Source organism: Aquarana catesbeiana, unplaced genomic scaffold (assembly GCF_042186555.1).
Source record: "Aquarana catesbeiana isolate 2022-GZ unplaced genomic scaffold, ASM4218655v1 unanchor236, whole genome shotgun sequence".
NCBI classification, from domain to species: Eukaryota; Metazoa; Chordata; class Amphibia; order Anura; family Ranidae; genus Aquarana; species Aquarana catesbeiana.
The window spans coordinates 1368190-1385119 of NW_027362664.1; the positions used below are offsets into that span (position 1 = coordinate 1368190).

Sequence of the window (16930 nt, forward strand, 5' to 3'; positions counted from 1 at the left end):
TAACACCCACGCACGCAGCATACGCCTCCCTTAGTGGTATAGTATCTGTACGGATCAATATCTGATCCGATCAGATCTATACTAGCGTCCCCAGCAGTTTAGGGTTCCCGAAAAAGCAGTGTTAGCGGGATCAGCCCAGATACCCGCTAGCACCTGCGTTTTGCCCCTCTGCCCGGCCCACCCAAGTGCAGTATCGATCGATCACTGTCACTTACAAAACACTAAACGCATAACTGCAGCGTTCGCAGAGTCAGGCCTGATTCCTGCGATCGCTAACAGTTTTTCTGGTAGCGTTTTGGTGAACTGGCAAGCACCAGCCCCAGGCAGCGTCAGGTTAGCGGCAGTACCGCTAACACCCATGCACGCAGCATACGCCTCCCTTAGTGGTATAGTATCTGATCGGATCAATATCTGATCCGATCAGATCTATACTAGCGTCCCCAGCAGTTTAGGGTTCCCACAAACGCAGTGTTAGCGGGATCAGCCCAGATACCTGCTAGCACCTGCATTTTGCCCCTCCGCCCGGCCCAGCCCAGCCCACCCAAGTGCAGTATCGATCGATCACTGACACTTACAAAACACTAAACGCATAACTGCAGCGTTCGCAGAGTCAGGCCTGATTCCTGCGATCGCTAACAGTTTTTCTGGTAGCGTTTTGGTGAACTGGCAAGCACCAGCCCCAGGCAGCGTCAGGTTAGCGGCAGTACCGCTAACACCCATGCACGCAGCATACGCCTCCCTTAGTGGTATAGTATCTGATCGGATCAATATCTGATCCGATCAGATCTATACTAGCGTCCCCAGCAGTTTAGGGTTCCCACAAACGCAGTGTTAGCGGGATCAGCCCAGATACCTGCTAGCACCTGCGTTTTGCCCCTCCGCCCGGCCCAGCCCAGCCCACCCAAGTGCAGTATCGATCGATCACTGACACTTACAAAACACTAAACGCATAACTGCAGCGTTCGCAGAGTCAGGCCTGATCCCTGCGATCACTAACAGTTTTTTTGGTAGCGTTTTGGTGAACTGGCAAGCACCAGCGGCCTAGTACACCCCGGTCGTAGTCAAACCAGCACTGCAGTAACACTTGGTGACGTGGCGAGTCCCATAAGTGCAGTTCAAGCTGGTGAGGTGGCAAGCACAAGTAGTGTCCCGCTGCCACCAAGAAGACAAACACAGGCCCGTCGTGCCCATAGTGCCCTTCCTTCTGCATTCGCCAATCCTAATTGGGAACCCACCGCTTCTGCAGCGCCCGTACTTCCCCCATTCACATCCCCCAACGAAATGCAGTCGGCTGCATGAGAGGCATTTTCTTTATGTCCTCCCGAGTACCCCTACCCAACGAACCCCCCCAAAAAAGATGTTGTGTCTGCAGCAAGCGCGGATATAGGCGTGACACCCGCTATTATTGTCCCTCCTGTCCTGACAATCCTGGTCTTTGCATTGGTGAATGTTTTGAACGCTACCATGCACTAGTTGAGTATTAGCGTAGGGTACAGCATTCCACAGACTAGGACACACTTTCACAGGGTCTCCCAAGATGCCATCGCATTTTGAGAGACCCGAACCTGGAACCGGTTACAGTTATAAAAGTTAGTTACAAAAAAAAGTGTAAAAAAAAAAAAAAAAAAAAAAAAAACACATACAAAAATATAAAATAAAAAAAAAATAGTTGTCGTTTTATTGTTCTTTCTCTCTCTATTCTCTCTCTATTGTTCTGTTCTTTTTTACTGTATTCTATTCTGCAATGTTTTATTGTTATTATGTTTTATCATGTTTGCTTTTCAGGTATGCAATTTTTTATACCTTACCGTTTACTGTGCTTTATTGTTAACCATTTTTTTGTCTTCAGGTACGCCATTCACGACTTTGAGTGGTTATACCAGAATGATGCCTGCAGGTTTAGGTATCATCTTGGTATCATTCTTTTCAGCCAGCGGTCGGCTTTCATGTAAAAGCAATCCTAGCGGCTAATTAGCCTCTAGACTGCTTTTACAAGCAGTGGGAGGGAATGCCCCTCCCCCCCCAACGTCTTCCGTGTTTTTCTCTGGCTCTCCTGTCTCAACAGGGAACCTGAAAATGCAGCCGGTGATTCAGCCAGCTGACCATAGAGCTGATCAGAGACCAGAGTGGCTCCAAACATCTCTATGGCCTAAGAAACCGGAAGCTACGAGTATTTCATGACTTAGATTTCACCGGATGTAAACAGCGCCATTGGGAAATTGGGAAAGCATTTTATCACACCGATCTTGGTGTGGTCAGATGCTTTGAGGGCAGAGGAGAAATCTAGGGTCTAATAGACCCCAATTTTTGCAAAAAAGAGTACCTGTCACTACCTATTGCTATGATAGGGGATATTTACATTCCCTGAGATAACAATAAAAATGATTAAAAAAAAAAAAAAATGAAAGGAACAGTTTAAAAATAAGATAAAAAAATAATAATAATAAAGAAAAAAAAAAAAAAAAAAAAAAAAGCACCCCTGTCCCCCCTGCTCTCGCGCTAAGGCGAACGCAAGCGTCGGTCTGGCGTCAAATGTAAACAGCAATTGCACCATGCATGTGAGGTATCGCCGCGAAGGTCAGATCGAGGGCAGTAAGTTTAGCAGTAGACCTCCTCTGTAAATCTAAAGTGGTAACCTGTAAAGGCTTTTAAAGGCTTTTAAAAATGTATTTAGTTTGTCGCCACTGCACGTTTGTGCGCAATTTTAAAGCATGTCATGTTTGGTATCCATGTACTCGGCCTAAGATCATATTTTTTATTTCATCAAACATTTGGGCAATATAGTGTGTTTTAGTGCATTAAAATGTAAAAAAGTGTGTTTTTTCCCCAAAAAATGCGTTTGAAAAATCGCTGCGCAAATACTGTGTGAAAAAAAAAAATGAAACACCCACCATTTTAATCTGTAGGGCATTTGCTTTAAAAAAAATATATAATGTTTGGGGGTTCAAAGTAATTTTCTTGCAAAAAAAATTATTTTTTTATGTAAACAATAAGTGTCAGAAAGGGCTTTGTCTTCAAGTGGTTAGAAGTGTGGGTGATGTGTGACATAAGCTTCTAGATGTTGTGCATAAAATGCCAGGACAGTTCAAAACCCCCCCAAATGACCCCATTTTGGAAAGTAGACACCCCAAGCTATTTGCTGAGAGTCATGTTGAGTCCATGGAATAATTTATATTGTGACACAAGTTGCGGGAAAGAGACAATTTTTTATTTTTTTTATTTTTTTTTTGCACAAAGTTGTCACTAAATGATATATTGCTCAAACATGCCATGGGAATATGTGAAATTACACCCCAAAATAAATTCTGTTGCTTCTCCTGAGTACGGGGATACCACATGTGTGGGACTTTTTGGGAGCCTAGCCGCGTACGGGACCCCGAAAACCAAGCACCGCCTTCAGGCTTTCTAAGGCCGTAAATTTTTGATTTCACTCTTCACTGCCTATCACAGTTTCGGAGGCCATGGAATGCCCAGGTGGCAAAAAAACCCCCCAAATGACCCCATTTTGGAAAGTAGACACCCAAAGCTATTTGCTGAGAGGTATAGTGAGTATTTTGCAGACCTCACTTTTTGTCACAAAGTTTTGAAAATTGAAAAAAGAAAAAAAAAAATTTTTTTTCTCGTCTTTCTTTATTTTCAAAAACAAATGAGAGCTGCAAAATACTCACCATGCCTCTCAGCAAATAGCTTGGGGTGTCTACTTTCCAAAATGGGGTCATTTGGGGGGGGGTTTGTGCCACCTGGGCATTCCATGGCCTCCGAAACTGTGATAGGCAGTGAGGAGTAAAATCAAAAATGTACGCCCTTAGAAATCCTGAAGGCAGTGATTGGTTTTCGGGGTCCCGTACGCGGCTAGGCTCCCAAAAAGTCCCACACATGTGGTATCCCCATACTCAGGAGAAGCAGCTAAATGTATTTTGGGGTGCAATTCCACATATGTCCATGGCCTGTGTGAGCAATATATCATTTAGTGACAACTTTGTGCAAAAAAAAAAAAAAAAAAAAAAAAATTTGTCACTTTCCCGCAACTTGTGTCAAAATATAAAACATTCCATGGACTCAACATGCCTCAAAGCAAATAGCTTGGGGTGTCTACTTTCCAAAATGGGGTCATTTGGGGGGGTTTTATGTCATCTGGGCATTTTATGGCCTTCAAAACTGTGATAGGTAGTGAGGAGTAAAATCAAAAATGTACGCCCTTAGAAATCCTGAAGGCAGTGATTGGTTTTCGGGGCCCCGTACGCGGCTAGGCTCCCAAAAAGTCTCACACATGTGGTATCCCTATACTCAGGAGAAGCAGCTAAATGTATTTTGGGGTGCAATTCCACATATGCCCATGGCCTGTGTGAGCAATATATCATTTAGTGACAACTTTTTGTAATTTTTTTTTTTTTTTTTGTCATTGTTCAATCACTTGGGACAAAAAAAATGAATATTCAATGGGCTCAACATGCCTCTCAGCAAATTCCTTGGGGTGTCTACTTTCCAAAATGGGGTCATTTGTGGGGGTTTTGTACTGCCCTGCCATTTTAGCACCTCAAGAAACGACATAGGCAGTCATAAATTAAAGGCTGTGTAAATTCCAGAAAATGTACCCTAGTTTGTAGACGCTATAACTTTTGCGCAAACCAATAAATATACACTTATTGACATTTTTTTTACCAAAGACATGTGGCCGAATACATTTTGGCCTAAATGTATGACTAAAATTGAGTTTATTGGATTTTTTTTAGAACAAAAAGTAGAAAATATCATTTTTTTTCAAAATTTTCGGTCTTTTTCCGTGTATAGCGCAAAAAATAAAAACGGCAGAGGTGATCAAATACTATCAAAAGAAAGCTCTATTTGTGGGAAGAAAAGGACGCAAATTTCGTTTGGGTACAGCATTGCATGACCGCGCAATTAGCAGTTAAAGCGACGCAGTGCCGAATTGTAAAAAGTGCTCTGGTCAGGAAGGGGGTAAAACCTTCCGGGGCTGAAGTGGTTAAAGTAATACTGAAAGCTGAGACTTTTATCATGGATATAAAAATTTTATATATAAAGCACAATACTAGTAAACTTTTACTTTATGTAATAGTAATGCCTTCTATCACCTCCAGTCTATCAGCCTCCACCTTCTCTGGTGTCAGATGCTGATCTTCCCTGCACAGAGACCTTAAAGTCATTGTAAATGTTGGATTTATTTTTTTAAATCAAACTTGTCATACTTACTTGCTCTGTGTAATGGTTCTGCACAGAGCAGCCCTAATTCTCCTTTTCTGGATAGAGATCCCCTATAGGAAGCCACAAAGTATAGTATAAAGTTACCCTATAGGAAGCTGCAAAGTATAGTATAGAGTTCCCCTATAGGAAGCCACAAAGTATAGTATAGAGTTCTCCTATAGGAAGGCACAAAGTATAGTATAGCGTTCCCCTATGGGAAGATAAAAAAAACTTCTGCCTTTAGAATCACTTGCTTCCTTCTCTTGCCCAGGACTAATACATTCTGTATGCAGGCCAATTAATCGACTGCCCAACTAATCAATTATGAAAATAATTGACAACTATTTTCATAATCTATTATAATAAACAACGAGAACTGTCTTTTATAGGAGTGACAGTGATGAGGGGATTATAGGACGAGTGTCCCCACCCCCTCTATCACTCATTGCCATCTTCCCAACACAAGAATACCTGCACTTCCTTATTTAGTCCATGATTTAGTCATGAATAACAGCGGGGCTGAGCCCCACCAGAGGTCAGAGAGTGAGGATGGGGGGAGAACAACCAAGATGAAGACTGGACTGATCCTGAAGACCACCATCATTGGGTTATTGACTCCTCCCTCATTATCACTTTCTATTTAAGGTTCAAAAGTTTAAGGATGTTATCACATTATTATCAACATGTAAAAGTCTGTGCTCCAATCAAATTATCAAATATAAAATGTCCAGCTGGTAGGAAATGGGTGTAACAAAAGAGAATACATATTATGTTTATATATAGCAGTGGGTAGAAGGGAGAGAGCAGAAGTCAGGACTATGTAATGTACAACATATTGTAGAAGATACAACAGATAGGACTATATAGTATCAGAATGATGTAATGTACAATATAGTGCAGTGGTCAGGAGTATGTAATGTACAACATAGAGTATATAGTGCAGGGGTCAGGAGTATGTAATGTACAACATAGAGTATATAGTGCAGGGGTCAGGAGTATGTAATGTACAATATATATTATACAGTGTAAGGGTCAGGACTCATAATATTGGTATTCAGTAATCAGTGAAGATTAAATGTTTACATGAGACAAGTTGCAGAGGCCCCACACCGCTGCCTCCCATCTCCTGAGACTGCACTCAGTGACTTGGGTCTGAGACTATACAGACATATCCCTCCACCCGGTACAGACAGAAAACAACAGAACAAGTAATCCTGGGAGAATCATTCTGTCAGAGATCTTACTAGACCCGGGTATGGGGCAGAAGACCCAAAGCACATTCCCCAGGTGCCTAGATCTAGTAACGCCTATGGTGAAAATGAACATTTTGCTGCCAGCTGAACCCCAGAATCTCCATAAATCCAGTCTAGATACATAAATTGTGTCTGCAGCACATAGAAGGAAGATTATCTGAGAGAAATACAGGAATACAGGACGGGGAACACAGCTCAGGAAAGTGACCAGGGGATTACAGGCTGATATCACCCAGTCCCCGCCCTACTCTGGACCAATCAGTGAGCAGTATGGGTGGAGGAATGTATTTAGTATTAATGACCCACCTGTGCTGATCTCTGTAGGAGTGTCCTCCTCTATAAATGTCCCCGTTATTCCATCCTCATCCATAGACTGCTGATCATCCCTCACATACCTCTCTTCTTCTTTTGCTTTAACCTCAAATTCTATATCGATTGGATCTCCACTCTAAATCAAGAAAATAAAAGAGAATATCATCTGTAAGATATAAGCTTTATTATTGTGACATCACATAAAAAATCCACATATTGTCTCCATGAGTCTGTGTTTTATAAGCTCCGTCCCACCAACCTTGTAACAGTGAGGGATGGTGTGACCTTCCTGTGTGGAATCCCGGGAATACAGAGGACGGGGACATCTCTCTGGTGGGTTTCTGTAGCTGGATGACTCCACCATGGTGTCCTGGTACAGATCTTTGTGTTCTTTTAGAAACTCCTCCATCACCCCATCCTCATCATCCTCCTCTTTTATCTCTTCTTTAATCTCAACTTTAGAATCTCTCAGGTTTCCACTCTGAATATGTAATAAAAATGACATCAATGGTAACAATGCAGATAATGTACAGATCCTAATGATACTATCAGTGATTGTTCCTCATCTACCTGATGATGGTGAGGGATGGTGTGATCTTCCTGTGTGGAATCCCGGGAATACAGAGGACGGGGACATCTCTCTGGTGGGTTCCTGGTATTGGGTGGCTCCATCATATCCTTGTGTCCTTCTGAAAACTCCTCCATCACTCCATACTCCTCATCCTCCTCTTTATACTCTTCTTTAACATCAATTTTATAATCCCCGAGGTTTCCACTCTGAATAGATAATAAAACATTCATTGTAGCTATAGATGGGCCGAACACCCCCCTGTTTGGTTTACACCAGGACTCCCGAACAGAGAAACTTCTCACCGAAACGACGAACCCTATGAGACCCGAACTTGAAAAATTACTGCCCTGGAGGACATGTATCAATGCAAAACATTTTTTAAAAAGATTGTTTTTCCAGGAGCAGTCATTTTAATGATGCTTAACCACTTGCCTACTGGGCTCTTATATCTACTTCCTACCCAGACCAATTTCCAGCTTTCAGCGCTCTCACGTTTTAAATGACAATTACTCAGTCATGCAGCACTGTACCCATATAAAATTTGTGTCTTTTTTCAAACAAATAGAGCTTTCTTTTGGTGGTATTTAATCACCACTGAGGCTTTTATTTTTGCATTATAAATAAAAAAAAGACAGAAAATTTTGTTTAAAAATGCATTTTTCTTCATTTCAGTTATAGAATTGTGAAAATTTGTAATTTTACCTTCATAAATTTGGGCCGGAATTTATACTACTACATTTCTTTGGTAAAAATAACCCAAATCAGTGTATATTATTTGGTCTTTGTGAAAGTTATAGAGTCTACAATCTATGGTGCCAGTCACTGAAAATTGATCACACCTGATGTACTGATGGCCGATCTCATTTTTTGAGACCCTAACAAGCCAAGAAAATACAAATACCCTCAAATGACCCCTTTTTGGAAAGTAGACTTTCCAATGTATTTAGTAAGAGGCATGGTAAGTTTTTAGAAGTTGTATTTTTTTTTTCCACAGTTATTAGCAAAGTGACGGCTTGTTCCCAAAATTGTCATATTAACCACTTCACGCAAATTGCCGTACCCGTACGTTGGTACTTTGACGCTAAATACCATTGTTATGGCAGCAGCTAGCTAGCAGCTAGCTAGCTAGCTGCCATAACCCCGGTATTTTCAGGAATGGCGTGTGTTTCTCTTTTTGGAAAGTAGACACCCCAAGCTATTTGCTGAGAGGCATGGTGAGTATTTTGCAGCTCTCATTTGTTTTTGAAAATAAAGAAAGAAAAGAAAACTTTTTTTTTTTCAATTTTCAAAACTTTGTGACAAAAAGCGAGGTCTGCAAAATACTCACCATGCCTCTCAGCAAATAACTTGGGGTGTCTACTTTTCAAAATAGGGTAATTTGGGGGGGTTTTGTGCCACCTGGGCATTCCATGGCCTCCGAGACTGTGATAGGCAGTGAAGAGTGAAATCAAAAATTTACACCCTTAGAAAGCCTGAAGGCGGTGCTTGGTTTCTGGGGTCCCGTACGCGGCTAGGCTCCCAAAAAGTCTCACACATGTGGTATCCCCGTACTCAGGAGAAGCAGCTAAATGTATTTTGGGGTGCAATTCCACATATGCCCATGGCCTGTGTGAGCAATATATCATTTAGTGACAACTTTGTGCAAAAAAAAAAAAAAATGGTCTTTTTCCCGCAACTTGTGTCACAATATAAAATATTCCATGGACTCGACATGCCTCTCAGCAAATAGCTTGGGGTGTCTACTTTCCAAAATGGGGTCATTTGGGGGGGTTTTGAACTGTCCTGGCAATTTATGCACAACATTTAGAAGCTTATGTCACACATCACCCACTCTTCTAACCACTTGAAGACAAAGCCCTTTCTGACACTTTGTTTACATGAAAATTTTTTTTTTTTTTGCAAGAAAATTACTTTGAACCCCCAAACATTATATATTTTTTAAAGCAAATGCCCTACAGATTAAAATGGTGGGTGTTTCATTTTTTTTTTCACACAGTATTTGCGCAGCAATTTTTCAAATGCATGTTTTGGGGAAAAAACACACTTTTTTAAATTTTAATGCACTAAAACACACTATATTGCCCAAATGTTTGATGAAATAAAAAAGATGATCTTAAAAAAAAGAAGAAAAGTCCATCCACCGAGGATTGGTCAAGGCAAAAATAAGGAAGAAAAAGTCCGTTCCACCGAGGATTGGTCAAGGCAAAAAAAAAAAAAAGAAGAAGAAAAAGTCCATCCACCGAGGATTGGTCAAGGCAAAAAAAAAAAAAGAAGAAAAAGTCCATCCATCGAGGATTGGTCAAGGCAAAAAAAAAAAAAAAGAAGAAAAAGTCCATCCACCGAGGATTGATCAAGGCAAAAAAAAAAAGAAGAAAAAGTCCATCCATCGAGGATTGGTCAAGGCAAAAAAAAAAAGAAGAAAAAGTCCATCCACCGAGGATTGGTCAAGGCAAAAAAAAAAAAAGATGTTCTTAGGCCGAGTACATGGATACCAAACATGACATGCTTTAAAATTGCGCACAAACGTGCAGTGGCAACAAAATAAATACATTTTTAAAAGCCTTTAAAAGCCTTTACAGGTTACCACTTTAGATTTACAGAGGAGGTCTACTGCAAAAATTACTGCCCCCGATCTGACCTTCGCGGTGATACCTCACATGCATGGTGCAATTGCTGTATACATTTGACGCCAGACCAACGCTTGCGTTCGCCTTTGCGCGAGAGCAGGGGGGGACAGGGGTGCTTTTTTTTTTTTTTTTTTTCTTTATTATTTTTTTGGCTTTTTTATCTTATTTTTAAACTGTTCCTTTCATTTTTTTTAATCATTTTTATTGTTATCTCAGGGAATGTAAATATCCCCTATGATAGCAATAGGTAGTGACAGGTACTCTTTTTTGAAAAAAATGGGGTCTATTAGACCCTAGATCTCTCCTCTGCCCTTTAAAGCATCTGACCACACCAAGATCGGTGTGATAAAATGCTTTCCCAATTTCCCAATGGCGCTGTTTACATCCGGCAAAATCTAAGTCAAGAAATGCTCGTAGCTTCCGGTTTCTTATGCCATAGAGATGATTGGAGCCATTCTGGTCTCTGATCAGCTCTATGGTCAGCTGGCCGAATCACCGGCTGCATTCTCAGGTTCCCTGTTGGGACAGGAGAGCCAATGAAAAACATGGAAGATGGTGGGGGGGGGACATTCCCTCCCACTGCTTGTAAAAGCAGTCTAGAGGCTAATTAGCCACTAGGATTGCTTTTACATGAAAGCTGACCGCTGGCTGAAAAGAATGATACCAAGATGATACCTAAACCTGCAGGCATCATTCTGGTATAACCACTCAAAGTCCAGCAACATACCAGTACGTTGCTGGTCCTTGTTGGGCATATATTGTAATCTTTTTTTTCATGCAGCCTGTGGACTGAACGAAAAAAGAGATGGATCGGTGGGTATGCCCACCATTAGAATACCTCCCTTCATCCATCCACTTCTAATGATGGGCATACATGCACCATTTATATATGCAGAAGCATGGGGACATCCTCCCGCAAAAGGCAGGAGCAAATCGCTGCTCCGCCCCTGCTTCCCCCACGCTTCGGCATATATGCTGAAGTATGTAACTGTGGTGGTGAAATCACCTCCGACAGCGCTGGAGTCACGGCTTTATGTATCGTGGGAGGAAACGCTGTTGCTGTCAAGATAAATAAATCCGCTCTGCAGCGTACCTGAAATCAAAAAAATGGTTAACAATAAAACACAGTAAACAGTAAAGTATAAAAAATTGCATATCTGAAAAGCAAACATGATAAAACATAATAACAATAAAACATTGCAGAATAGAATACAGTAAAAAAAGAGCAGAACAATAGAGAGAGAATAGAGAGAGAGAACGATAAAACGACAACTATTTTTGTTTTTTTTATTTTATATATTTTTTTGTGTTTTTTTTTTTTACACTTTTTTTGTAACTAACTTTTATAACTGTAACCAGTTCCAGGTTCGGGTTTCTCAAAATGCGATGGCATCTTGGGAGACCCTGTGAAAGTGTGCCTAGTCTGTGCAATGCTGTACCCTACGCTAATACTCAACTAGTGTATGGTAGCGTTCAAAACATTCACCAATGCAAAGACCAGGATTGTCAGGACAGGAGGGACAATAATAGAGGGTGTCACGCCTATATCCGCACTTGCTGCAGACACAACATCTTTTTTGGGGGGTTCGTTGGGTAGGGGTACTCGGGAGGACATAAAAATGCCTCTCATGCAGCTGACTGCATTTGGTTGGGGATGTGAATGGGGGAAGTACGGGCGCTGCAGAAGCGGTGAGTTCCCAATTAAGATTGGCGAATGCAGTAGGAAGGGCACTATGGGCACGACGGGCCTGTGTTTGTCTTCTTGGTGGCAGCGCGACACTACTTGTGCTTGCCACCTCACCAGCTTGAACTGCACTTATGGGACTCGCCACGTCACCAAGTGTTACTGCAGTGCTGGTTTGACTACGACCGGGGTGTACTAGGCCGCTGGTGCTTGCCAGTTCACCAAAACGCTACCAAAAAAACTGTTAGCGATCGCAGGGATCAGGCCTGACTCTGCGAACGCTGCAGTTATGCGTTTAGTGTTTTGTAAGTGACAGTCATCGATCGATACTGCACTTGGGTGGGCTGGGCCGGGCGGAGGGGCAAAACGCAGGTGCTAGCAGGTATCTGGGCTGATCCCGCTAACACTGCGTTTTTGGGAACCCTAAACTGCTGGTGACGCTAGTATAGATCTGATCGGATCAGATATTGATCCGTTCAGATACTATACCACTAAGGGAGGTGTACGGTGCGTGCGTGGGTGTTAGCGCTACTGGCGCTAACCTGACGCTGCCTGGGGCTGGTGCTTGCCAGTTCACCAAAATACTACCAAAAAAACTGTTAGCGATCGCAGGGATCAGGCCTGACTTTGCGAATGCTGCAGTTATGTGTTTAGTGTTTTGTAAGTGACAGTGATCGATCGATACTGCACTTGGGTGGGCTGGGCTGGGCCGGGCGGAGGGGCGAAACGCAGGTGCTAGCTGGTATCTGGGCTGATCCCGCTAACACTGCGTTTTAGGGAACCCTAAACTGTTTAGGACACTAGTATAGATCTGATCGGATCAGATATTGATCCGTTCAGATACTATACCACTAAGGGAGGTGTACGGTGCGTGCGTGGGTGTTAGCGGTACTGGCGCTAATCTGACGCTGCCTGGGGTGACGCAGACCCTATCTGACCCTAAAACTTAACTTATATCACCGCCGGGCGATCAGGGGGCTAAACCTTTATTCGGTAATAAACGGCGGGTGCCCTGTCACTATAAAAAATAAATGAACTAACCAGCGTCACCCGTAACAGTTATACGGTGATCAGTGGTGAAAGGGTTAACTAGGGGGCCATCAAGGGGTTAAAACATTTATTAGGTAGTATATGGGGGTCCCTGTCACTATAAAACGCTGACAGCGAACTTATATATTTACCTCCCTAACGATCGCTTAGTGACACTGGCGACGGGGGGTGATCAAGGGGTTAAAACTTTATTAGGGGGGGTTAGGGGGGTACCCTAGACCTAAAGGGGGCTAACAGTAACTGCCCTAACACACTAACTGTCACAAACTGACACCAATCCAGTAATCAGAGAAAAAAAAACTGCTATTGGTGTCACTGTGACAGGGGGGGGTGATTAGGGGGTGATCAGGGGGTGATCGGGGGGTGATGGGGGGTGTAAAGTATGCCTAGTGTGTTTTACTGTAAGTGTGTGTGTTGTGCACTTACTCAGATGTCTTCTCTCCTTGGCGCCGGAACGGGAAATACAGAGCCAAGGAGAGATGACATCACTTCCTCTGCCGCTATTTACTATACAGCAGCAGAGAAAGATTCTCATTCGTTGGGAGCGATCGTGAGGGGGTGGCCACGAATGAGTGGTCTCCCCCTAAGCCTGGATCGCTCCCCTAACAATGCGGACCGCCTCGGGCACCCCCTGCCCGCGGGAGGCAGATCACGTACCAAGTATTTTGCCTGCCCGTGCCATTATTAAAATCACTGCTACCAAAAAAAAGGCCATTTTTAAAACTTTTGATACATTGATCCATGTCCCCTGGGGCAGGACCCGGGTCCCCAAACACTTTTTATGGCAATAACTTTCATATAAGCCTTTAAAATTAGCACTTTTGATTTTTTACGTTTGTGTCCTATAGACTTTAACGTTGTTCGTGTGTTCGAACAAACTTTTTGCCTGTTTGCATGTTCTGCTGCGAACCGAACCGGGGGGTGTTTGGCTCATCCCTACCACTGTACTAGTGGAAGAGACTTGGGGAATTCTAAAAGTCTGGTGGGGAGTGCTAATTTCTTGCCTTGTTCCGGGCGCCGACAACCAACGCTACACCACAGACTGCATAAATAATTTGAGGAAAATATATATGCATATAAAATAGTTTACCATTTGCCATTTTTAAAAAAATAAGTCCCCGGATTTCATTCTAAAAATTTGGTCACCTTTATATAACAGATGTTCTACATGACTAAATCTGCAATCAATTTTACTGCAAAATCAAAAGGTGCCAAAAGGCCCCCCCCCGAGCAGTAATATATTTCTATCCCCAAGGTCATGTTCACACTATGAGATGTTTCTCTGGGCTGCAGTTCGTTTGAGCTCCACAAGGTGGTGATCTCACTTCTACCCAGACAGGAAGTCTCTATGGAAGACAGGAAGTGATGTTAGGTACAGACAGGAAGTTCCGGGTGAGAGGTGAGTCTGGAGGAAGTAGAGAGAAGACATTACTGGAAGTGACAGCAGATGAGGTAATAAGATCTTATTTTCTATTTACACCCAGTAACCCCCCGTCATGTCCGTCCTCTTCCTCCATAGTCACTGTGATGTCTTTTATCTCCAGCAGATGATGATACACATATATAGTGTGGAAATGTAGAATAACCCCGTATATTACAATTACCACAAGGGTAGCTATTGATGTCAGTAAATGCCATCTCCAGACATTTGTTAGAAGTTATTCTGGGCTATAAATGGATTAAGAATCTGGGCGGGGGTAGGAGTGCATTTTAGGACCTCTTCACCCACTAATAGCCATCCATGACAAAGATTGACATTTTTCAATCCAAACAGGTCGGATGTCACCAGGTTATGAAAGGTCCCCTTCCTGTTTACACCAACCCGCCTTTCACTGGAGTATCTGCAACCGGGACTTGTGCTTATTGGTTCACAGGCACCACAAACTCTGTGGGACTACAGAGCCCAGCACACCTATTATCTACAGCCGGGGGGTTTTCTGAGGAAGTGCTGCCAGGTTACCCCAGGAGTTGTCTGACACTTTAGTATCAGAAAGTTTTATTAGAACTATCGTGTTGTGGATTCAGATATTTTGTCCATAGTGCAAACACTGCCCGAATATTTATTATTTGATTATTATTATTAGATTAATCCCTTCAGGGTCAGAGCATTTCCCCATTTATGGGGCCGGAACATTCTCTTCATTTTGGAGCTAAATTATAAGAATATGTGTTACCAGTTATTGTGTCCCCGATCCCCTCCACACCAGTTATTGTGTCCCCGATCACCTCCACACCAGTTATTGTGTCCCCGATCCCCTCCACACCAGTTATTGTGTCCCCGATCACCACCACACCAGTTATTGTGTCCCCGATCACCTCCACACCAGTTATTGTGTCTCTGATCACCTCCACACCAGTTATTGTGTCCCTGATCACCGCCACACCAGTTATTGTGTCCCTGATCACCTCCACACCAGTTATTGTGTCCCCGATCACCTCCACACCAGTTATTGTGTCCCCGATCACCTCCACACCAGTTATTGTGTCCCCGATCACCTCCACACCAGTTATTGTGTCCCCGATCACCACCACACCAGTTATTGTGTCCCCGATCACCTCCACACCAGTTATTGTGTCCCCGATCACCTCCACACCAGTTATTGTGTCCCCGATCACCTCCACACCAGTTATTGTGTCCCCGATCACCTCCACACCAGTTATTGTGTCCCTGTTCACCTCCACACCAGGTATTGTGTCCCCGATCACCTCCATACCAGTTATTGTGTCCTCGATCATCTCCACACCAGTTATTGTGTCCCCGATCTCCTCCAGTAATTGTGTCCCCGGTCACCTCCACACCAGTAATTGTGTCCCTGATCACCTCCACACCAGTTATTGTGTCCCCGATCACCACCACACCAGTTATTGTGTCCCCGATCTCCTCCAATAATTGTGTCCCCGGTCACCTCCACACCAGTAATTGTGTCCCCGATCACCTCCACACCAGTTATTGTGTCCCCGATCACCTCCACACCAGTAATTGTGTCCCTGATCACCTCCACACCAGTTATTGTGTCCCCGATCACCACCACACCAGTTATTGTGTCCCCGATCTCCTCCAATAATTGTGTCCCCGGTCACCTCCACACCAGTAATTGTGTCCCCGATCACCTCCACACCAGTTATTGTGTCCCCGATCACCTCCACACCAGTAATTGTGTCCCCGATCACCTCCACACCAGTAATTGTGTCCCCGATCACCTCCACACCAGTTATTGTGTCCCCGATCATCTCCACACCAGTTATTGTGTCCCCGATCACCTCCACACCAGTTATTGTGTCCCCGATCACCTCCACACCAGTTATTGTGTCCCCGATCACCTCCACACCAGTTATTGTGTCCCCGATCACCTCCACACCAGTTATTGTGTCCCCGATCACCTCCACACCAGTTATTGTGTCCCTGATCACCTCCACACTAATTATTGTGTTCCTGATCACCTCCACACCAGTTATTGTGTCCCCGATCACCACCACACCAGTTATTGTGTCCTGATCACCTCCACACCAGTTATTGTGTCCCCCGATCACCTCCACACCAGTTATTGTGTTCCTGATCACCTCCACACCAGTTATTGTGTCCCCGATCACCTCCACACCAGTTATTGTGTCCCCGATCACCTCCACACCAGTTATTGTGTCCCCGATCACCTCCACACCAGTAATTGTGTCCCCGATCACCTCCACACCAGTTATTGTGTCCCCGATCATCTCCACACCAGTTATTGTGTCCCCGATCACCTCCACACCAGTTATTGTGTCCCCGATCACCTCCACACCAGTTATTGTGTCCCCGATCACCTCCACACCAGTTATTGTGTCCCCGATCACCTCCACACCAGTTATTGTGTCCCCGATCACCTCCACACCAGTTATTGTGTCCCCGATCACCTCCACACCAGTAATTGTGTCCCCGATCACCTCCACACCAGTAATTGTGTCCCCGATCACCTCCACACCAGTTATTGTGTCCCCGATCATCTCCACACCAGTTATTGTGTCCCCGATCACCTCCACACCAGTTATTGTGTCCCCGATCACCTCCACACCAGTTATTGTGTCCCCGATCACCTCCACACCAGTTATTGTGTCCCCGATCACCTCCACACCAGTTATTGTGTCCCCGATCACCTCCACACCAGTTATTGTGTCCCTGATCACCTCCACACTAATTATTGTGTTCCTGATCACCTCCACACCAGTTATTGTGTCCCCGATCACCACCACACCA

General features: G+C 43.7%; 1 protein-coding gene across 1 annotated transcript in view; it reads left to right on the forward strand.

The window, feature by feature from the left end:
- The first annotated feature begins 14069 nt into the window (after nt 1-14069).
- Nucleotides 14070-16930, forward strand: part of LOC141121985 (uncharacterized) — a 641331-nt gene continuing 638470 nt past the window's right edge. Inside the window, 1 exon segment of the mRNA XM_073611770.1 lies at nt 14070-14151. The gene's annotated coding sequence lies outside the window, so the exon portion shown is untranslated.